Source organism: Phodopus roborovskii, unplaced genomic scaffold, assembly GCF_943737965.1.
Source record: "Phodopus roborovskii unplaced genomic scaffold, PHOROB, whole genome shotgun sequence".
NCBI lineage: Eukaryota > Metazoa > Chordata > Mammalia > Rodentia > Cricetidae > Phodopus > Phodopus roborovskii.
Window position 1 is genome coordinate 25018152 of NW_026126588.1, and position 23824 is coordinate 25041975.

Here is a 23824-nt window from a genome sequence, read left to right on the forward strand (position 1 = left end):
ACGGACCTTCAGAAACTGGAAATGGCACCCTTGACCAATGTTAACAAAAAACAAAACAAAACAAAAACAAACAAACCCCCCCCCCTGCACACACCCTATGAGACCATGGTGTTTAGTTACCCTGGGTGCTTCACATAGCTGGGATGACATTTCTCTTCCCAGCAAGAAGAGCTGAAAAGAAAGGAGACAGTCTGAAGGCCACAGCCCATCCAGTGACCGACAGCTGGTCCTCTCTGCACCCCCTCCTCCCCACCCACCTCCCATCCCTGGCTTCCTGACTGTGTGTGTGTGTGTGTGTGTGTGTGTGTGTGTGTGTGTGTGTGTGTGTATGTGTGTGTAAGGGCTGTAGGAACTGCTTCTTTTGGATGTTATGTTTTCTGTTCTCCGAGCCGAGGGAACAAAGGGACAATGGCCATCCACAACCCTTCATCACCAAGCAGCTGAAAAAGGATGGCCCCACGCAAACATCCAGGCCGTTTCTAGGCAGCGCCATCTGAGCCAAACCAGAAGGAAATCCGTGCTAGTGAACTAACAGCTCCGGGTTCTTCCGATGCTAACACCGGCTAAGCTCAGCAGGTACTTTCCAGACTAAGGTAGTGGTTTTTGTTCTGAGACCATTTTTTTTTTTTTCCTTTTTTAAGAAAGTCCCACTACCCCACCCCCACCCCCGCCCTAGCGTGGCTGTGGGCTGGCTCCTGGAAGGGCAACTGTGACAGCTGCACTGTGAGGTACCCTTACCCTTGACACAACACTTTCCTTCTGGTCCCTGTTTATCCCCCAAACAGCACAGTGGCGGTTTATCCAGTGACAATCAGATTGCAGTTTCTAAACATCCTGACTCCAGGGGAGAGAGAGCTCTATTGTAGTCCCTGTCCACATGCCTGCCACTCACAAAGGAAATTAATGACTTTGGAGACTGACATTTCTGTGGCCCTGGACAGCGGAGGCCACTTCCTGGTTTTCTGCTGGCCAGAAAACTCAGCTGTAATATTTCTGTATTGCAAACACCTCAGGACCATGCTCTTTTACCTCTTAGATAAAAGCCAAGGGGCAGAAGATTGAAACCTCGGCTGTCTAAGTATTTGCTGCTTGGCACCTCACCTAAAGTAAGGGACGAGCCACCCCAAAAAGCACATACCATGTGCTCATACTTTGGGACCTGGAGCAAACTCTACATCAGAGGCAAGCTTCATGTCCTGTACTTCCCAGACTGAATTGAGGCAAGAGAGAATGGAGGGGGATATGAACCAGACAACTGCTTAAGACAGCTGTGCCCAAACGCAAAAGATTCTGTGTGAGAAAGCCAGAGTGGGAAACAGCAACTAACACAAGGCAGATGTTCAGTTCAAACAACAAGATAATGTCAACAACAAGGCACACAACAGCACATGCTTACAGAAAAAAACAAATAGAATACCAAACAGCCTTGACTGGGCTTCCTTCAGAGTTTCCCATTTTTGAAAAGGCAGCGCTGATCCTCTAGCCCCGCCCCCTCTCTGTTCTGGCTTGGGGTGGGGGAGACGCCTCCAAAGTAACTGCTGGGGGTTTCAATAGGAATAACTGGCGTGTAAGCTGGGTCTCTGCCGTCTTCCAAGCCATCGTCCAGCAGGGACCAGGGAACGCTCACTTCTCATTGCCAAATGGAAAGAACTCCTCAGACCACTGGGCAGAAAAGAGGATGAACTTCTTACTCATGCCTGGAGCTAGAGGATCAACCCCTGCCCTGCCCAGCCCTGCCCAGCCCTGCCCTGCCCTGCCCTGCCCTGCCCTGCCCTATCCTGCTCTGCCCGGCCCCACCCCACCCTACCCTACCCTACCTGTACCTTTATTCTGACAACATTCATTTGCAAGGGCTGGATAATCAACCCACAGGACTTGAAGATGTAGGCTTTATTACCCATGAGGCCATGGCAAAAAGACCCCACTGTACTGCTTTTCAAGGCCTCACATCCCCGTTGCCCTGATTCCCTCCCGAGAATCTGGGAAAAGGACGGACCCCTGGCCTCCTCCTCTCTTCTCCCAACCCACTCTGCCCCTCCCATCTGTGTTTTCCTTTACCCCCGTATCACCGCCAAGTCCCGGCAAGGTCTGATTTGAAAGCCACAAGCCCATCGGGCTTTTAGTATGCTGAGCTGCACACGTCAGCAAACATACTTGACACCACTCAGCATCGCCGCCGCCGTGACCCTGTTCCTTAGCAGGGTTATCGGTGGGTGTGGAGAGAGAAACCTGTTCAGAATGCAAAGCCCTGAGTGTTTCCAAGAGATGGCCGGGAAGGTTTCTCTTTCATTGAGAGCTTTCTGTTTCTCTTCTTTCAAATCCACATCAAAGCCTTGACTTCCCTCCTTCACAAGATGTCATGGGTATTAAGCGGGAGGCATGGATGTGCCTGGAGACTACAAGGCGCTGAGTAGATGACCCCATTACTCTCCTTGACAGATGCCAGGCTTCCCGGCTGGTCTCCCTCTGTAGATGATCATTTCCTGGAAGGCAAAGTGGGGGCTGGGAGATGCTTCCATTTTCTAGTACACGCCTGCTTCCAAAGGGTAAAGGATGAATGAATGAATGAATGAACGAACGAGCAAGGGATATATGAGTGAAATGGACTGTTATTAGAGAAGCCAGCAAGATGAACTCCTTACTAATAACAAAACAAAAGGACAATCTCTGGGAATCTGGAATTATTAAGCAGGAAGGACAAAGTACGTTGTGTTCCACACAGATCTGTTCAACCAATAGGGCTGTGGTCCTGGTGACAGCAAGAGTCTCACATCCCTCAACACGTAGGAGGACAAGGAGAAATGGGAGTACCTTGTTCCACTCCTTCAGTTTCTGATTTGGTAGATCTGCAGTGGGGCTAACAATCAGTAGTCCTAGCAGGTTCCATAGGTGACGCTCTTGATCTGGGACAATGCTTGAGACACCTCATGTCTAAGGCTGTGAGGTAAGTGCTTACCCAGCATGCATAAGCTCTGGGTTCGGTCCCCAGCACTAACAAAACAGTAGCAGTAGTCACAGAATTGTCTGGTGCATTGGGTGGTGCTAGAGTCACTCATAGCTGCTTACAGCCCCAGCTCTTCTTCTGGGGGGGAGGAGGGGGATGTTGGCCAACTCCTCTATCTTCTCCAAGGGTCAGCGTCATCATCTGTAAGCTTTCCATGAGCTGCCCAGAGTCATTATGAAACCTCCACGAGAAATTCCGAGTAAATCACAGAATTCAGGACATATTCAGAGAGAAAGGCTGTTTTTAGTTTCTGTTTATCATTCCAACAAGTAGCTAGAAGGCCGAGGCCTTTACTTCTATGCCCCCAGTAGAGTCCAAGCATGACTCCAGACTACTGTAAACGAGGAGTGAAAAGGAACCAATGTCAAGATGCCCAGTGTCTGGCACAGTTTAGGGTAGCAGATGCAGGTTGGGGCAACGCAGAAAATGGAATTCTCTAAGATCTTTGGGATGAACCAAAAATTAGCAAAGGTCGGTTACACCAAAGGTTGGAGACTGGGCTCTGGTCCCAGATTTGGTCCTGACCAGTGCTGTGACCTCGGCTTCCCTTAATGTCTGCAGGACTTAATTTCCTTGTGTGCTAACCACACAGGGACGAGCTCTGAGCCTGTGGAGTTCAAAGAAGCAAACGGAGAGAGGCTGGGGCCACAGTGCCAAGAGCAAGGCAAGAGGTGACCAGTTCCTGAGAGGTGGGAGGAGATGCCAAGCCGCTGGGGAGGAGAGAGGATGTTCTGAGGATGGGGGAGTGAAAGGAACTCAGGAAGGGAGACATCCGTCCTTGACAATTTGCCCAGTCTCCCTTGAGGGTGGATTCCAGGGAGGAAGAGCACACTGTCTTGTCTCAAATCTAAATTGGACTGAATTCTACAAATGGCTCCCAAGTTTAGTGGGTAGGTGCTCAGGCATATTGTGGTTAACCAAGGAAAAGCTGAAGGTTCCAGGCTATTGGAGAATGAGAGGGGTTGCCGGGGCCACACATCAAGGCCAATTTCACAGAGAGGCCAACTTTTATGCCAAAACAATTGAGGGAAAGAATCAAGGCCCTGATACACTGCTATCGGAAACTGGCTTGACTCCTGGAGAACCTGCTCCTGATCAACAGGTCCAAAGAACTCAGTTAACTGCACCCCCAGAGACTACTAACAGTTCAGATATACAGCCTTGAGAGACACGTCGGGGTTCAGCTGGAAAATATTCTTGAGTATGGATTCACCCTGGGCCTTTCATTCATTCATTCATGTGGTTCATTTTGCTATCATCGACTCTTTACCTTCCAACACTATGGGTAGATAAGAATAAAGGATCTTTTTGGTGGGAAAGGACTAAAGAAGGAAGCACTATTTCAGTTGGAAGCAGTCTTAGGACAGGTTGGGTATGAAGGGCTTCCCAGTGCACACTGCTACCCAGAGGAGCAAGAGAATGCCTTTTGTGTTGCTGCGATAAAATCACTGCAGGGAAGAAGAGTGTAATTTGGCTTACAGTTCCAGAGGGACAGAGTCCTTGGTAGAAGATAAGGCAAGGAATCAGAATAGCGTTATGAGGCCAGCCTGGCAATCAGGAGGCAGAGGGGTCATATTTCATCCACACACAGGAAGTAGAGAAAGGGACCAGACTATAAAACCTCAAAGCCTGTCCCTAATGGGCTGCACCTCCTAAATGTCCCATAACCTGTGTCACACACAGGGGTCCAAGTGTTCAGATGCATGGGTGCATGGGGGCCATTTCTCACTCAAATCACCAGAGGGAGGGAAGGCCATGCCAGTAATAAAGAGAGCCAGGGTTGCTGCCAAGCAGCAGCTAACAGAACATCACCAGCAAGAGAAAAAGCCAGAGTTTTAGGTAAAAGTTTTCCTTTCATCTAACACTGAAGTGGGCAGGAGAAAGGTTGGTTGCCCTAAACCTTTGCTCCCGCAGCTCATCCTAGACCGTTTGTTCTCAACCTTCCTTCATAATGCTGTGACCCTTTAATATAGTTCCTCACGTTGTGGTGTTCCCCAGCCATAAAATTACTTCCGTTGCTACTTCTTAACTGAAATGTCGCTATTGTTATGAATTGTATTGTAAATATCTGTGTTCCCCAATGGTCTTTGGCAACCCCCTGAAAAGGGCCATTTGAGCCCCCCAGATGGGTCACGACCCACAGGTTGAGAACCACTGCTCTAGCTAGCCTGACTACTTTGAGATCGACAGCTCATCTTTTACGTGATATTGCACGTATAGTTTTAGTCCATTGGATCCTTAGTATGGCTTCATCTCTATTATCTCATCTTTCTGGACAAGGACGACGTAGTGAAGCTTGGGCACTTGTCTAAATGCCACAGGAACTCTGCCTTAAATCAACACGCTCGACTCATGTCCCTTGAGCTAGAACACTGAGATCCGATCATGGCTTGGAAGTTGCCAAGAGTAGAAAGATGCTTCCACTATGGACTCTTGCCTACCTCTCTTTACCTTTAAAGGAGATAAAGCCCCTAACAGAAGCCTTAGTGATGAGTTAAGCGTACATACCTGGGATCAACCCAACAGTAGCTTTGACTACAGGTCCATTTCTTTACAGGTTGATAAAGTTCATGGAAGAGAGGTGATGGGGGATGTCCTTCTGTGTATGTTTCTCCTATTGGTTGATGAATAAAACACTGATTGGCTGATTGGCCAGACAGGAAGTTACTTAGCCAGGCAGAATCAGGATACAAGCAGGGGACAAACAGGAAGTCGTTCTCTTCTCTACTGAGACTCTGAAAAGTCATCATGTAGCAGACAAAGGATGTGCAGGTCTGGCATTCCCCAGTGAGGTAAGACCACACAAATACAAAGATTAGTAGTTATGGGTTAATAATTAAGACAGAGCTAGCCAATAAGAAACGCTAGTCAATGGCCAACAGCCTTATAACTAATATAGCGTCTGTGTGTTCATTTGGGGCTGAAGTGGAGACGGGGCCCTGCTGGGCCAGAAAGCTCATGTAACAGAGGGGGTCTGCACAGGAGAGTTCCCGTGAGATCTGGATTAGGGCATGAAGAAGGCTGCGGTGGAGGCATTGTAAATGGGTTATCATGCCCCCAGGGACATATGTGGCAAGACTGGATATATCACCAAGAAAACTAAGCAGAGAGATGCTCTCCTGGGGAGTACCAGGGCAGACGACTCAACTGTTCCCACTGAGCAAGCCTTCACCAGGGATTGGAAAGGGGAAGGGCACCCTAGTAAAGGAAATGACAAGAAGCTGAACGCAGAGCCCCTCCACATGCACTTTATGTCAAGCCTGCAGAAGCATAGCATTCACCCTCCTAGCTCTAGAGCTTGTGATCAGCCTGTCTTCCCTTCAGGAAGGATCCAGAGTGTGCAGGTACAGACTGTGGACAGATGAGGATGTGTGTGCTCTGTATATCCTTCTCCCTTACTATTAACTTGACGGCAGCTGTCATCCCCTCTCTGCCAATGTAATGGAAGTTAGAGTGTTCCCCATCCCTCACTTCCTGTCATCTTACCAATTCCTCTAGTTATAAATACCCCAGGCAAATTTATCATGAATAACTCCACTTCCAAGTGTTTGAAACTGTAGTGGTTTGGAAAAAAACAAATGTCCCCCAAAGGGAATGGCACTATTGGGAGTTGTGGCCTTGTTGGAGTAGGTGTGGTCTTGTTGGCAGAAGTATGTCACTATGGGGGCGGGCGTTGAGGTCTTTTCTCAAGCTTCATTCGGTATGACAGGCGATCGATTCCCTTTTGCCTCTAAGTGAAGATGTAGGACCCTCAGGTCCTAAACCACGCCTGTCTGAATGTTGCCGTGCTCACCACCATGATAATGGACTGAACCTCTGAATCTGTAAGTGAGTCCCCTCAATTAAATGTTTTCAGTCATAGGAGTTGCCATGGTCATGGTGTCTCTTCACAGCAATAGTGACCCTAAGGCAGAAGTCAAATATTAATCATCATCACCGGCTAACTCCACCCTCCTAGAGCAAAGTTTTCCTTGTTCCTCTTGCAATGGCCTTTAGCCTCCTCCTCCTCAAGCCTTGGGACCCTCCACCATCCCAGCAAGGCCATAACCACCCTCTTTATTTGTTCCCTTCATGGTAGCAAGGCAATCCCATCCATTTCCACATTTGTCACCTCACACTGCCTTCTGCTCCTGACTGTTTAGTTAGAGGAAATACCTAAGTCCCCAGGAGCTTATTCCTTGGCTCTGACTCCCATCTCTGTTCATTTGCCATTCTCCTCCACTCCACTGTTTCTCTGGAGCCATCTGCGTCAGTCTTCCCTGCCTAGCCTACCCTCTGCCCACCTTACCATGCAGGGGCCTAGCAGCCAGCCCCCTTCTCCCCTCCCTACAGTTGTGTTCTCCATAGTAACCATGTGCCCCTGGTCATATATTGTCCCATATTCTCTGCCTGTCATAGCAGGCTGCCCTAGCTAGCTAGCTAGTCATTTGCATAATAGCACTGAGTGGAATGATTGCTTCCCATCTTACTGCAAAATTATCTCCCTCACTCTGTGTGTGTGAGAGAGAGAGAGCGAGAGAGAGAGCTAATTCCTTCAGGGTCCTCCTTTCTAAGAATTAGTACGACTATGAAAAATAATAACACTAAAGATAGCATAACCAGGCAATGGTATATCGTTCAGTGTCAAACAGAAATCAGGGCAGCTCTTAAGTTATGAAAAGAAACGGAGGAAACTTAAATGTATAACACTATGTGGAAAAGCTGATCTGATGAAGTGCTACATTGTATTAGGCAATCTGTGACATTCTGGAAATTGCAAACCACCGTAGACAGTGAAAAGACCAGCAACCAGAGGCAAGGAGCATAGGGCATAGGTGCAACGTGGAAATATTTTTATGGCAAGAAGCTCATGTGAGGAAACTTCTATATGGCATTGTGGTGCTGGGTATATACCGATGTACATTTTGGAAGTTCATAAAACACTGCACCTAGAGTAACCCCTAATGTGAATTGTAGTCTGGGTGGTGATACCAATATATCTTGTAGATTTATCAACGATAAGTATACCACTGTGATGGGGATGCTGAGAATTGGGATAGTATGTGGAAGGTGGGCTATCTCAGTACCTAGTACTCACTTTGCTATGGGTCCGAACTTGCTCTGAAATATAACACCCATGCAATGGATACTATTTTCCTAACAATTACCTTGTGTTGAGAACTTTCTTATATCCTCGCCTAAAGCCACAATCCTATCAACTCTTTGTATAAATCGAAAAACCAAGGCTTGGAAATGTAAAGGTTGTTCAGACAGCACTAGCTTCAAAAGCTAGGGGAGAGGGCCTTTAACAATTAACTACCTGAGCCAACAGTTTTCAGGAGACTGTGTGTGAGATGAGCCCTAACAACAAGGGGCCTGAGTTCATTACTGAAGACGGGAAGTCTACTTCTCTCCATCAGCAGACAGTGAGTCACTGACAGGCTGGGAAGCAAGCTGACCAGGTACTGTAAACAGATGCACTCATCCTCTCCACAGGACAATGATGGACTCAGACAGAGAGCTAGAATTTCTATTCCCACCAGATCTAACCTGTATTTGCCGTCTCCATCTGTCTGCTTTGTACCTGTGTCCTTTGGGGCAAACAGCTTCTTGAGTGACTTAAGACTGCACCTAGTGATTACTGAGGGCTGTTTTCTTTAGTACGCTGGACTTTCAAGTTCTTCAGGAGAGTCATTTCCCATTGTTCTAGTGATTAAAGAGAAACAGCGCAGCTCTGGCAAGAGGACTGGAGTTTGGTTCCTAAGGACCCAAGTCAGGGCTCCAACCATCTGTAACTCCAGCTCCAGGGGAATCTAATGCCTCTGTCCTCCTTGGACATCTTCACTCACCTGTGAGCACATGTGCGTGTGTGTCCGCATGCACACACACACACACACACACACACACACACACACACACACACTAAATCAAGTCAGGGCTCCAACCATCTGTAACTCCAGCTCCAAGGGAATCTAATGCCTCTGTCCTCCTTGGACATCTTCACTCACCTGTGAGCACATGTGCGTGTGTGTCTGCACACACACATACGCACGCGTGCGTGCGCGTGCACACACACACACACACACACACACACACACACACTAAATCTTTAAAAAGAAATGGTCTTTGCAAGCCAGGAAGATAAATGAATAAAATATGGCACATATTAGGGAACAGCCATAATATGTTTAAGACTTCAAAATTCCAAAAGGCAAATATTCACAGGTTGTCTTTTGTACGTGAAATCCAGATTCGAAAGAAGCAAACCAACCATAGGAGAAAAATCCAGGAGTAAGGGGAGTGGAGGTAGGGGGTGTGGATCTGATCCAAACTCATTACATACGCCCCTGAACATGTCGAAAGGAAGCCCCTTATTTTGCATAATTATTACATGCTAATTTTAAAAGAAGAACATAGTCTTGTTGGTGTCCTAGTAGCTCTCTGCTGCTGTGGTAAACACCATGACCAAAGGTAACTCTGGGAAGCAAGGGCTTATTTGGCTTACACTCTGTATCACAGCACATCACGGGGGAAGTCAGGGCAAGAACCCAACTAGGAACTTGAAAGTAGGAGCTGAGGCAAAGGCCGTGGAACACTGCTTACTGGCTTGTCCTCCATGGCTTACTCTGCCACCTGCCTGGAAGTAACAGTGCTCACAGGGGGCTGGGCCCTCCCACTTCAATCACCAATCAAGAAAATACACCGACAAGCCAATCTAATGGAGACATTTTCTCCATTGAGGCTCTCCCTTCCCAGAGGAACCCAGCTTGAGTCTAACAGACAACAAACTAAATAGCAAGCATAGTTGTTTTCTGTCCTGGTTCCCTCTCTTGGATTCCAATTGGATGTGACTACCAAGCCCTGGCTGGAAAGTTGCCCAGTGAGCGTGTAAGCTGAGGTCCTGAGGGAAGCAAGCCCAGGATGGAGGGTATATCAGGCGTGAGCATCTCATTTCTCCGTGCAATACCAGAGGTTCAGTGAAACTTTCTCATTTGCACTCACCAAAACCCTTGAGGGACAGGGGCAAGCTTAAACCTATGCTTCTGGCTCGCTGGCAATGTCCTTCCTTTTAAATTATGTCCTGAATCTGTTCCTATCTCTCCAGTGGTTTCCTATCACTCCAATGGCTAAAATGTCTCTATGCCCCTTAGCCTTGACTGTGAATTTGATTGGATAAGGAAGTGCCCAGGAAGCCAGTGAAGGACACCTCAGGGTGTGTCTGTGATCGGATCATCAATGCTCTGAAAAAGAATAATTTAACCCATTGTATTCATCACTGTGTGTGTGAACTGTGAAAGCAGAGGCTAGATGGTGGGGGTAGACCCTGAAGGACACATCCTTAAGGCTTACATCTTGCTCTGATTCCTTCCTGTCTGGGTCTTGTTTCCTGACCACCACCTGAGCTCCTCCACCTTCTGTGAATAACTTCTGCTACAACTTCTAGCTTCCATGATGATACACTGTTTCATTTTGACCCAGAAACAAGGAGTCACAGGACCATGGAGTGAACCATCTGAAACCCCTATCAATTGTTTCAGTTATGTACATAACCTCAGCAACACAAAACAAATCAGCACACTGATGCTTCAAGACCCCATCCACTCGCACTCCCAGAGTGAGGCAGCCATACATTTTTGAGCCCCTTCCACTAGTCTTCTCAAACATTCCACTAGCTCAGCACCGCAAACAAGGTGGGGGAGGGCTGAGCCTCCGACATCTCAACCTGTGCTGCCAGCAGCATCTAAACCACCTTTATTACCAAAGTTTTGCCCTCTGAATGCCATCTGCTTTCCCCCTTCCCATGAATAGCATCAATATGAGTCAGCAGGGCTGGGGAGGTGGCTCAACGGATAAAGAACTCGGCCACACAATCTGTGAATGACAGTTCAGACCCAAGCACCTGCAAAAAAGCCACCGGGCATGGCAGCTGCCTGTAATTTCAGGACTTGGGAGGGGTTCCCTGGAGCTGGCTGGCTACATAGACTAATGAGAATTGTCAAGCTTCAGGTCCACTGAGAGAACCTGCTTCAATTAAATAAAATGGAGACCAATTGAGAACGACCCTGGATGTCAACTTTGGGTCTACTCATACACACACATACATACACACACACACACACACACACACACACACACACACACACACACACACACACCAGAGAGAAAGAGAGAAAGAGAGAAAGAGAGAGGAACATGCATATACAGGCAGATATCCATCATATCCAGCATACTTACATACTAAAAAATAAAAATTTTTAAAAAGTCGAAAAGAAGGGCTAGAATATAACTAACTCAGCAGCAGAGCACATACCTAGCATATGGTAAGCCCTAGGTTCAACACCCTCTACAATCAATCAATAAAAAACAAAACAAAACAAAATGACTCTCCTATGGTTTGTCCATCATAAGTCATTGTCAATATGTGCATGCAAGACTGTGGTACTCACGTTGAGTGGGAGGTCAGGGTATAAGGTCATTCTGTATTCTCAGATCTAAGGAATGGCTCTTAGTAACTGAGAGCAGATTCCAGATAGGAACTCAATACTTGAATCAGCCAAATTTCCAATAACCTAAGGCCTGAAGCCATTTGCAGTGCACATATATGCTCTTGGGGCGGTCAGCTGCAGAGAAACAACCATGGTTTCTGTAGGTGGAGGAGGCAAGATCTCGACAAGATGACCTCCTGTGATAACTGACCAAGGAGAATAAACAGGCATTGAAGAGTGGCTTCAAAGGTATTTGAGAGTTTGAGGCCCCGTGAAAGCAGTGTTAAACTAGGAAGTTAAAGTTTTGCCTTGAGTAGTAACCCCCATCACCCCAAACGGTAACATTCTCAAAAGCAAAGGCTGAATTTAAATAGCAAGAGGTTCCCTGCAAAAATCAAATGCACAGCCCCATAAGGAGTCATTACTATGCCCTCGAGGCTTGCTTTCTTTTTTCAGAGTATGTTTGTGTACAGATGGCTGCAGATTCCCACATGGATGGCTAACAAGTGCCAAATCTGTCTTCAGTAACTTATGTCGGAGAAATCCAGTTTGTGAAACTACAATGTCCGCGGAGGAGTCATAGGACTGGGTCCACAGAATGTGCATGTAGAGCCTCGTCATTTCCATCCAGGGCCTTCCAGCTTATGAGACGGTCACGTGACATAATGACCATGGGCTGCAAGCTGAATGTTTAGGATCTAACTTCTCATCCATATCTTAGTACTTGGAGAACATCTTTGTGGATGTTCAGAGAACAGGATCTCCTTGTTTTTTATTGTGAATAGAAAGAGAATTTTGAAATAAAAATGTTAATTGCTTTCTATCTAACTAGATCTTAGGGTGGGGAAGGGACTCATTTTAGTCTAACTTCTGAAATCTCTAATGTAATAAATTTTACCTTTGTTCTAAAGTCTCTTTTTTTAGGTTGGGGGTGGAGCATGGATTTTGGTTTTTCAAGCAGGGTTTCTCTGTGTATCTCTGGCTGTCCTAGAACTCATTCTGTAAACCATGCTGGCCTTGAACTTGCAGAGATCTGCCTGCCTCTGTCTCCTGAGTGCTGGGATTAAAAGAGTGTTGCCATCATCACCAGGCTGTTCTAAAATTTTAATCATGTTTAGCTAGGTACTTATGTCACATTATTACCTGAAAATTTCAGTGTATGCTTTCAAAAGCCAACTAAGTATGTGCCTTTTGGGTGAATGTATAATTAAGTATCTGGAGAAGATGTATAACTCACGAAAATACCCCAAGCAACCGTCTTCATAAATGTACTTCAACATTTTCCATGGGAGCCCTTCAAAAAGAAGCACCTTGTTTTAATCAACAGGAGATGAATACAGAAAGCATTTCAACAAAAGAAATCTCTGTGCTCTCTAACTTAATATGTGTTAAAGGCAACTTCTCTGATCTACTTTATATGAATTTATTTGAATAAAATTTCATGGCAGTAATATTCTTGTACTTTCTCCTCGCTTAAGCATGTTTACTCCAACATTGTAATTAAAACTCCAAGGAGGCAAAAAAATAAAGCCTCCGTATAATTATAGAAAATCACTGCCACAGAGTGACTCATGCTTGCAAGACAACAATTGGGTGATCTGATACATCTCGTAATGTCATGCACACAGAGGTGGATGGCAACCGTGTGTCTTCTGTTGGTCTCGGGGAGGCATGTCATCTGAGGTTACTTAGGGGTGCTGTGTTATTGAGCTAGAGGTTATGAGTACATTCTGGTCCTTCAGAGAACCCAAGCTCAATTTCTTGCACTCATATCAGGCAGCTCACAGTTCCCGAGGATCCACAGCCCCTGGTCTCCTTGAGTACTGCACTCAAGTGCTCATACCCACATACAAACACACACATTACCCATCATTAAAAATAAATAGCTCTTCCTTCCTTCCTTCCTTCCTTCCTTCCTTTCTTTCAAGTTTTGTAGTTAGGAAAAACTAGAAAGTTGACTTGTATATGTTAGCATCCAGTGGCATTACCCCAGGTTCCTCTTCCTGTATATGGAGCTGGGAGTTTTTCTGTGGGATGATGAAGCACCACAGGCAGGTACATACAGACAGCTGCAGTGTGAGTTTTCAACCCTATCGCCTGCTAGCGCAAAGAGCAAGAGGAAGCAGAGGACAGAGATGGGAGGGACCCTGGGAGTATAAATGCGTGTGGTCTTAGCCAGCTTCTTCCACTGCAGAAGGGAGAAAGGGATCATGCTGATAAGCCAGCACATGGATGGTAGCCATCTGCAAATGGAAGACCAGTCATAAGCCAGGCTCCTGATGCTTCGTCAGTCCTTACAGACCCACATGACTGGGCAAGAATCTAACTTGTTAAGGACGCTGGCTTTTCCATTTGTGAAATGGGATGGTAAATCTTGATCCAGAATCTCTTCTGTTGCTCTCTATGTTAAAATAACTGTTGAGATGGAATTTCTGCCTCTGTTCCAGCCTCACTCTCCTGGGTTCCAAACCTACCCAGATACTCAGCTGGGAACCCAGCCTCACTCCTCCCCTTCCACACCCACCTCTCAGAACGCCCAGCAAGGGTCAGCTCCTCCCCCAGAACTACTCTAGACCACACCTACAGGGTATTTAAGACCTGCTGTGTGATTCCTCCCTACCTTTTCTTGACTCCCCCCTGCTTTGCTTTGCTCTGCTTTGTGGTGATATTTTGTTTGTGTTCTAACAAATAAAGCTTGCCTGAAGTATCAGAATGCAAAACTAGCCACACTAGTCAGCTAAGGCGGGTGGGGTGGGGACAGGAGCGCAGTGTATTCGGTCTGCAGTTATGCCGAGAGCAGGATCACCCCTGCTTTGGTAGAGGCAAGAATTCTCTAGTGTTTGGCTTCTTTGCGTTTCTGATCTTCAAGCTGAACCCCAATATCTGTCTCAGTTTTAATTATTTGTGTTACACTGTTTATTAAATCTGGTCTTATTAATTTGGTTTGATTTGGCTTAATGCATTGGTGGAGGAACCCAATAACCAGGGATCTAATACTTATCAATGACCAGCATCTGAACCTATGTGATAAAGCAAATCCTGCAGTGGACCGGTGGTCCCTGTGTGGTCAGTTCTAAGCCATTAATTTGACTGTGTCAGACTTCTTCAATGATAATTTTCTCACTAGATATGGAAGATTGGGAAAAGGAGTCATTAATTATAGACAGAACATTGAAGAAGAGAGCCATGCCAGGTGTTAGTATTGGAGATATACCCACCTATGTTTTTATCGTAGAATTTCAAGCTTTGAGTTAAAAAATAAAAGAGACGTTTTTCTTGTTTCCAGAACTGCCTTTTAACCACCATTTTCAAGAAATTATTTCTTTAAAAATGTGACCTTAAAAGAATTATTCACAATGACTGAATAAAATTTATTCTTGAAAAGCAAGAAGTATAGAGCTGGGACCCCAAACTATAAATGCATGTAGTATTGGCTAACTTCTTTCACTGCAGAGGGAGAAGAGGAACAATATACAAAACTCATTCTAATAGGGCATTAACAAAATGAAGGGATTATGAAAAAATAAAGGACCTGACAAAATTTTATACCCATGAATAATTACAACAAAATCAACAACAACAACAACAAAAAAAGGATAGGCAGACTAACCCTAACTAACCCCCAAACAGCATGATCAATAGAGAACAGATGTCAGCTCTTCCTCTGTGAGAAGAGGGTAAAGATGACCACTCTCAACACTGCTAGTCAACACCGTTGCCAACGCCCTACCAGAATGAAGAGAAAGAACATGGGTTCAAATTGGTCAGGAAGAAGTAAAAATATCCCTTTGGAAGACGACATGGTCTTGTATGGAGTCTCCCAAAACCCCCTCTCTCTCTCTCTCTCTCTCTCTCTCTCTCACTCTCTCTCTCTCTCTCTACACTCACACACACATACACACACACACACACACACACACACACACACATATGTGCAAGCATCAAAATTAAAACTCAACAAAGTTGCAGAGTATAAAACCAGCACATAAAACTCAAGATGCTAACAATGAACAACCCCCCCCAAATTAAGTAAAAATCCTATTTATAAAAGTGTAAAAATTCTAATCCAAGGAGACAAGAGACATGTGCATTGAAAAACTATAAAACACCAGATGAAAAGAAGTCAAAGAAGACAACAGGAAATGTGCATTGCCTGAACTGCACAAAAGAATCCACTGAGTGGATGTAACCCACACCAAACCCAGTGGCATTTTTGTTTGTTTGTTTTGCAGAGATAGAAAAACCTAGCCTTGGAATCCAAGGTACCAGGCATATCGGTAGCCACATAGACAAGGATCACACACAGAGAGAATTCAGACCAAAATTCTACCATCCTGATTTTAACCTCATAGTTGCTTAAAAAAAAAAAAAAAAACAAAAACAAAAAACTTTCTTTCTAAAGGGCTAATTATTCTCTGAGTAAATTGTTTTGACACATTTATTAAAATTCAATGGGCTACATAATTGTGTCTAATTATGTACCATTGATTTACCCGACTGTCAGTATGCCAATATTACACTGTCTCGGTCAATGTAGCTTTATGGGAGTTTCAAGACCAGATCATTGCTCCAACATTATTCTTCTTCTTCAAGGATTTGATAACTCCAGTTACTGTGTCTGGAATCACCTTTTAAACTCTGGAATGAAGTCTGTGGGGTTTTTACACAGATTGACTTGAATTTGTAGATTAAAATACAGATAACGTTCCAATCCATTTAAGTAATTGATTTAACTCACAGATATAAATTGTCACTAAAGTATTTCAGTGATATTTCTGTGCAGGGAAGTCTTAGGTATGCCCTGCTAAATTGCTGAAAGCATTTTCTATTTTGGTGGAATTTAGCAGAGAAAAAATGGACTATAGATGAGAAAATGAAAAAAAAAATGGTTTGGGTATATCAACTTTCTGTATTAGCGGTTACCAAGCTCACTTTCTTGTCTAGCAGCTTTTGGAGATTTCATGTGTTTTCTGCATGAACAGCCACATCGTCTGTGATTACAGTCAATTTTATACTTCCTTTTCAGTCTGGCTTCTCATTTCATATTCTTGGGTCCCCACTCTGACAAGGCCTTACTGAACAAGGGCTGCTGTTCCCAGCATTCCCTGGCTCACCATTAAGCATGAAGGAATTTTCCTTAAGGCCATTTATAAGTGGAATGAAGTTCTTTTGTATTCCTATTTTGTTGAGGACTTTTATGAGGCGGTGTGTTTTGGTAACTGCTCAGCCTCTGTTGGGATGAGTCTGGTTACTCTTGTCTACTTCAGTGATATGATAAATGATCTTGGTTGACTTCTTTTTTAAATGTTAAACATAAATAGGACAAGCACTAGTTAACCCTGACATGTTTCTTATCCCTTTTACACATTGCTGATATTTTTTAAAGACTTCATTGATTTTTATTTTAGGCGTATGAGTGTTTTGCACCACAGGCATGCAACCTGAATGCCTCTCTGTAGACTACAGAGAATGCCTCTGTAGATGTACATGCAGTCCCATGAGGTCAGAAGAGGACACTGGATCACCCTGGGACTGGAGTTACAAATAGATGTGTGTGATTGAGGACCAAGCCCCAGTCTGTGGTAATAGCAGCAAGTGTACTTCACCACAGAGCACTCTCTCCAGTCCAACATTGCTGGAGAAGGATGTTCAAGTTTCCAAATAAGATTCTGTGTCTTCCAAACTCTCTCTTCATTCACATCATATTTTTGATACTTCACTTAGAGTTTATATTGGTATGATAAAACACCATGACCAAAAGCAACTTGAGGAAGAAAGGGTTTATATCATCTTACAGCCTATAGTCAGTCCATCATGCAGAGAAGTTACAACAGGAACTCAAGGCAGGAACCTGGAGGGATGGGAGATGTCATTCTGTAAATATGTTCCTCATATTGGTTAATGAATAAAGCACTGTCGGCCAACAGGAAAGCAAGGTAGTCAGGGCTAGGAGACAAGGAGGAGAGAGGAAGAAGTAGGGAAGAGTCAAGATGTAGAGACTGGAGAGAGCAGAGGTCCAGGCCTTCTCTCCAGTAAGATGAGACCACGTGGAAATACTTAGATTAATAGAAATGGGTTAATATCTAAGACCGAGCTAGCCAATAAGAAACATTAGAAACAGGCCAACAGCTTTATATCTAATACAGCATCTCTGTGTGTTACATGGCAGTGGGACCAGACGGACACGGAGAAACAACTCTTAACAGAAAGTCAAGGTAATGGTTTATTCCTTGACTTTGTATGACACCCAGGGACACCCGCCCGGGGTGGCACTGCCCACAGTGAGCTGGGTCCCCCACACACCAATCATCAACTGAGTAAATGAGTCTCAGGCCAGTCTGGTGGTGGCATCTTTTTCGGTAGAGGTTTCCTCTTCCCTCATGACTCTAGCTATGTCAAGCTGACAGACATATATACTCTATCATCAGAAGCATGCGTAGTCATCAAGTGTGCCCCTTGTCTCTGGAAACACCCTCTGTGGTGGTTGCTTCGTCAGCTGTCCCGTGCTGATGCCACTTCCTCGTATTTCTGATTGGTGGTAGACTATCTTCATTCTCTCTCAGCCTGCCTTTGCCTTTGCTGCACTAGAAACTATGCAGATGTGTCTGTTTTTATATTAGAGTTTGCCAGTCTCCACATTTAATTATTCTGTTTACAACAAATGAGATTGGGTATATGGAATGACTAATTGTATGCCAATTTGATACCAGCTATCTTCATCAGAGAATTGGGAAAATACCTCCACAAGATTGGATGGTATGCAGGCTTGTAGGGCGTCTCCTTAATTAATGGTTGGTGGTGGAGGGTCTGGGTGGTCCCGGGTTCTGTAACAAAGCAGGATGAGTGAGCCAAGAGGAGCAAGTCAGTAAGTAGCATCCTCTATGGCCCCTGTATCAGCTACTGCCTCCAGGTTCCTGCCCTGCTTGAGTTCCTGTCCTGATTGCATTAACGTGGAAAATCACAATAAATTTATTGATCATATAGTACAACCATTCATTATCTTCATCTTTTGCGCATCAGAAGCATGACCATACTGAACCTGGGTCCACACCAGGGTCTTACGAGATTTACAAGTATCAGCTAGGCTGAAATCCTTTCCTGGAGCCCAGGCCTCTTGTCTAGGCTGGATCAAATCGCCCTGAGGATTTACTGCCATGGGACACAGCTTTCTTCTTGAGGACAGCAGGTGTCCCACCTTCTCCTATAAGGCAGCCATGTTGGGGTCAGCTCACTAGGAAGGTGTCGTTTTGGTTAACCCAAAGCCAGTGTATTGATGGCCCCATCACAGCTCCTGTTCATATCAGAGACGGGAGGAGGATAACATTTGCCTGCTGTGGCTGGCAGCTTTTGGAGCCATCTCAGAATCAACCCTGCCACAGCATTTGCTGGTCTCGCCTACAGGAGAAAACTCCCGGTTTCCAGCCACGGAGAGCTGCTAGCTAGCATCAGTAATCAACAGAGGCTTACTGAGGCAGAAAGCATCCCTGAGGTATTTTAAGTGAGGCGTTGCTCTCACAGCTGATGGTGGGTAATATAATTTCATCTGTGTGAATGTTTCGACCATACAGGAGATGAGGCGTGCATTTTATGCTGACCCAGAACTGAGTCCAGTTTCCCTCACAAAACCTTAGGTCTGATTAACAGCAGATGATGAATCTGCCCATTTTAATGTGGGGAATTCAAGTTTAAATTAGCTAAGGCATGAGCGTCCATCTCCTTTCAAAACTTTTTTTCTCCTTTGCTCTCCCCGGGGCAGGTTATCTTCCAGTATGGAGGTGTCAAGGTACTTACTGTTCAGCCCTGGCTGTCAGGGCTCTAAGGATTCTCATGCCTAACTTTTACATCACCCTCCTGAAGAAGCATCTGGCCTGTGAGCCTATAACGGTGGCCACACCCCTTTGGGCGTGGCTTCTAATGACAGGAAGCAGAAAGAGGAGCTTGAGGGGTGGTCTCTCCCTGGCAAGCTCTTTCTCTTGGATCCAATCCGAAGAGCAGAGAAACGCTCCCCTGGTCCTTTATTATTGTCTGTGTAAGTGTCCTCCAATAAACACCCATTTGTCATTTATCTTGCGTCTAGTGAAATCATCATACCCTTGCCCTCACCCTCCCTAGTCCGCACATCCCTGGCCTGTCTTCCACCTCCTCAGGGCCATGGGTACTGAGCTTTTCACCCCTTCTATGGCCTCTACCAGAGGAAACAGCGCCCCCCCCCCCCAAGAATCTTTTGCCACAATTGACCTTCAGCAGGAGCCATATCAGCCATAGCGCTTGCCTGGGGATAAGCGAGATGGACCCTCCGTCTACCACTTAAACATGTTGTCCCATCCTTCTACTTATGTGACCCCGTGCAGCGAGGAAATGGCCATTATCTTGGCATTCTTTTCCATCTGTGAGCTTGGCTGTAAACACCATAGTATCTGCTATGCAAACAACGGCTGTCCACCCGAGAGGAGCAGACGCTGTCTGTAATGTGTAGCATGAGAGAGTTGCCACATCTATCACACTCTGAAAGACGCCCAAATGTGGGGTGGGTAGTGGAGGGGGGTGAGAGGCTGGAGTGGGGGGGGGATGGAATTTCTAGGTTAGTTCTGATTGGCAGCTCCTGGGATGGGCCGGTTACGGTCAGGCTAACTACAAAGGAAGCCTCCCATGTGGTTGGTTAGAGGAAGCGGCAGGGCTTTTCTTAGCTAGTACTGAGTCGGGAGCTAGAAGAGAAGTTAGAGAAGTTGGCACACACTTATAAGGCAGTTTGCTTGGTCTAGTTTTTCCAGGGGCTTCCTGAATCACAGCCCCAAACTCTGGCTCTTATTCAGCAGGTGTACGTACTTCAGGGCTGTTATTCTAGGCTGTAGGACACAGGGTGCTTCTGAGTAGCCCGGTCAAGGCCTGTTTGTGTATAAAATCTCTCACAGCCCACAGCTCTCTGTGTCGAAAGCCTTATCTCTCGGAACAAAGCCTTATTTGTGCACCATCAGTCTGTTTTGGCCTTACAAAATTGACTTAGTAACAGCTATCTGAACACACGCAGGAAGGAAAACAGATTTAGGTAATTCAAATCCAGGAGAGGCGGTGCTATGGGGAGCTGTCCTTGGCAGGGATAGAAGCATGAGGGCATAAGCAGGGATGCCGAAGTGACCTCAATGTTAATGTCAGATGCAGCTCCCAATGTAAAAGCTAAGGAAGGGAAGGGAAAGGAAGATGTCGTCAGGAGGTGGGGCCAGAGGATGCGTAAGCAAGCAGCTCCATGAAGCCAGTGTCTAGGACTCTGAGGAAGGGATATGTTGAGCCCTGAGCCTTGTCTGCTACTTCAGGACAAGTCAGGCAACAGCAGTGGAAGTCCTTCTTGCCCCTCCCAGTTCCCAACTTTCTCCCAGTATCTGAGAGTCTCTGGAAGTAGGGTCTGGAAAGTGGAGGTGCCTAAGTTCCAACCGGTAGATCACAGAACAAAGGCAGGACTTAGAGCTGGGCTTGGTTCCCAAATGAATGAATGAGCATGATGGATGGGCAAGATGGCAGCTTAGACTGTGTCTGCTGTGCCATGAGGATGTGGGTGAGGAGGAGGAGGTGGATGGCACTCTTGTAATTGCACCAGGACCCTGAATCCCACAAGCATGTGCACATCACCATTGTTCAGCGGGGTGTCTAGGGATTATATAGTACAGTGGTGGATCACTTACCTAGCATGCTTGAGGACCTGGGTTCAAACCCAGGACCACCGTGGGGGTTGGGGATGAGGGGAAAGAAACTCAACATACTGGCTTATACTGGTTCCTGGTCCTTCTGTGGTGACTGTTTTTCCAGTTGTGGTGGCATCAGAGTAAACAGAAATAGAAATTAATGGCAATGAGGAGGAGGTCCTTCATGCAAGCAGGCCTTCTAAAAGTGTCATCCCGAAGACAGTGGAGATAGCAGTTTGAACGTTAATTGTCCTCCGTGTTCTCCGATTCTTGTGTCCTCCTGTTGGTGGCTGGCGCTATTCCGATAGGTTTAGGAGGTGTGGCCTCGATGGAGGAAGTATGTCACAGGAGGTGGGCTTTGAGAGTTTAAAGACTCACGTCATTTCTAGTTCTCTCTGCTTCATTCTTTAAGATGTTAGCCCCCAGCTTCCTTCTCGAGCTGCTTGCCGCCATCATGGACTCTTAGCCCTATGGAACTGTAAGCCAAACAAACCCTTCCTTCTGCAAGTTGCTTCGGTTGAGGCATTTTTTTTTTATCCCAGCAAGAGTCACTGATGCAATGGCCCTTCATGCCGCTCTTAATAAGCAATGTTGTTCCAAATTACAGCCTGTATTCTACAGTTAATTCTCTCTTTCATCCCTAGCGGATGCTGTGTCCCTGGAGTTAGTTGTTAACCATTGAAGGCAGGCGCATTCAACCGTAACTTTCCTGAAGGCTGTATGGAGACACGATGAGTCTTTCCCCGACATCTGTGGAGTACTATTGTTTAACTCAGTCTGACTACCTGCAGGATACTAGGCTGAAAGGAGACCTGGCAAACCAGCTCTTTGCTGAGAAAGTTTCCACTTACAGGTACATTTCTTCACACCAAAAACAGCTGAGCTTTGCTTAGCAGAGGGTATACGGGCAATGGCAACACTGTATGAACATTAGTGTACACTCACACAGACTTACAAGGCGGAAGCCAGTCTCCACACAGGAAGCCTCCTCATGTAATCAGGAGACACCATAACTGCTGTTAGGGTATCACAACACAGTGCTTTATAGACACAAGGAGAAGGAATTCGCTGTAAAATGGTAATTTAAAAAAAAAGAAACATGGGCGGTAAATATCTGAGCAGCAGGTGTCAGGTACTCATGACCAAGCATTTATGGAAATATATATAATTCTATGTCATGACTACAGCCAGGACAAGAAACGTGACCATACCAGCATCATCAAAGATACGTGAAGAGTGTGTTGTGCTGTGGTGTTAGATGGCTACGACATTGCTAAGAAACAAAACCTCTTTGGCTCCTTATAGTCTTCCAGGACTGCAGTTGTGTATGCGGTCTGCCACTGATGGGAAGCACCCTGAAGTTATGAATGAGCATGTCTTCTGGCCGTGACTCCATTCTGACCACTCTGCTTGTCTTCTGTCCAAAGGGAAGCCCAAGTCAAGGTTTTGTGTTATCGCCAAGTTTCTACTCTGTGCTCAGGTCCAGCTGAACCCTTTCCTCCTGAGATACACATGCTTAGGCACTGTTTGTTCTCAGGTTTACCACACAACCTTACATCGTTCATGAATGTTTGATAGTGAAACAGATAAACATAACAACTCACAAACAGCCCCTCTTTGTATGTGTGACAGGAGCCGCTAGAGTCTACTTCCTTAACGGAAGTCCCTAATGGGTACAATTTTATTGACTTTGATCCTCATGCTGCACAGAAGCGTCTCCAGACTCTGAGGACAAACATCTTTCATCCCACAGGGGGAAAATGGCTCGCCGCGAACAAGCCAAAAAGTAAACAAAGAAACGTGGCTGGAATGGCTTTCAAGAGGGAAGGTGGCCTTTCCTCACAGCCCTCTGCTTTCAGGGTCAGGTAGATGGACGCCTGGGCCATGGCTGGGAGATGGTAGGGCAGCTGTGAAGAGAGGGGGGCTTCATGAAAACACAGTCCCTGCCCCCACACGGTGGAGCCCCGTGGGGCAGCAGAGCTTGAACACGTTTCCGGTTGCTAATGCTGGTACAGGAAGAGCAGCATCTGTAAGCAGCAGGGGCATGTAAATTTTGTGGTAGAGGGAAGATGATAAGATCTATTTTTCTTTTTTGTTGAGTTGGGATGAGTCACTGAGGTGGTCTGGGGAGGATGGACAGTGCCTGTGTGTGTACAAGTGTTGTCGCCTTTTTTATTGTCCAATACGTGGTTCCTGCCTAATTTTATATTCCCACACAGCCCAGTCCCTGTCCTTCAGGTACAGCTAATTCTGACAATACCCTTTCCTGTTTCTGCTGCCGCCTCAGACCATCTACTGAATGCTGGCTTCCCAGGATGGCCAAGAATGCAGAATGGCTGCCGTCAATAATTAAGCCTAAGGCAGCACAGAAAGAAACCTTGATTGAAATGTATGACTGGGGGTGGGGGTGGGGGGGGTGGCCACATGAACAGCCACCAACAAAATACCACGACTGTCTCCGGGTGGTTGAGGGGGGCAGAGTGCCTTGGAGTTCTAAGACCGGGAAAGAATGCAAAAAGAATAGTGCCTGGCTCCTCTGGAGACCTCCCCAGTGCTTCCTATCTTCATCCTCCTCCAGCCCATGAGGGAGGCGTGGTAGGCTCACAGTCTCCTATTGGATATTCTTTGGAACAAACAAAGTCTCATAATGTTTATCCAGAACATTTATGGTTTTTAAA